General features: G+C 40.6%; 1 protein-coding gene across 1 annotated transcript in view; it reads left to right on the top strand.

Annotated features, from left to right (window-relative positions):
* The window catches only part of LOC103918444 (protein NYNRIN-like), an 8,872-nt gene that overhangs the window by 3,982 nt on the left and 4,082 nt on the right, over positions 1-808 (top strand). The gene's annotated exons all lie outside the window — the stretch shown is intronic.

The raw sequence follows: 808 nt of genomic DNA, 5'->3' as shown, positions 1-808 counted from the left end.
TTTATGGACAACAGATAACATATGGGTGTGGGAAGCAAGGGCAGGAGATACGCGGAGGGATATTTTGATGTACGGTGCACCCGATTTATGCTGAGATCAATACTCCGATGTACTTAATTGGAAACTGAAGGCTTTGTTTTTAATGTAGTAAGAAAACCTGCCAGAGCAGGCAGCGTCCTTCCAATTAAACGTAGGCCACGCCACGTGCAAAATCATACTTTCTCTCACCTCTGCATTGATCTTGGACCACCTTAAGTAGCAGATTTGACATAAATTACAATTTTTCATATTCCAAAGACTGACAAACTGAAGCTGATAGTGATAACGTCAGCACTCAGAAGTATAGTTCCAGGTTCTCAAAAGAATAGGAGGGAATGATACCATCAGTGTTCAGAAGTATATGTAACACCTTGTAACAGTAATAGGAAAGAACAAAGGCAAACCATACATCAATAGTTAACCTTTAAAGTTAACCTGTAAGAAAGACAAGAATGACTTAGACTGAAGGATGCCAAATTGAAGAGGTGAGCAAAAGGACACAGTGAGGAAGACTATTGACGACCACCAGAGGACCCTGAGAGACCACCAATGACCATAAGAGCGCACGCGTTAGAGACTTTTACATATGTTGATGAGTTCCAGGAAGTAACATGAATATGTTAATCACTACTAGGAAATCTAATGAATATGTATATTCTAATTGTATATAACTTCTGAAGTTGAATAACTTGGCGCGCACATTAGGTTGGAATGATCCCCTGTGCGCCCGGCGCCGCAGTAAAGAATGCCTGCTTTCTAAAACTCCAAA

This window comes from Pygoscelis adeliae, unplaced genomic scaffold (assembly GCF_000699105.1).
Source record: "Pygoscelis adeliae isolate BGI_AS28 unplaced genomic scaffold, ASM69910v1 Scaffold226, whole genome shotgun sequence".
In the NCBI taxonomy this organism is placed as follows: domain Eukaryota; kingdom Metazoa; phylum Chordata; class Aves; order Sphenisciformes; family Spheniscidae; genus Pygoscelis; species Pygoscelis adeliae.
Note: the sequence above shows the minus strand (reverse complement) of the source record. Positions and strands in the feature narration are given on the sequence as shown.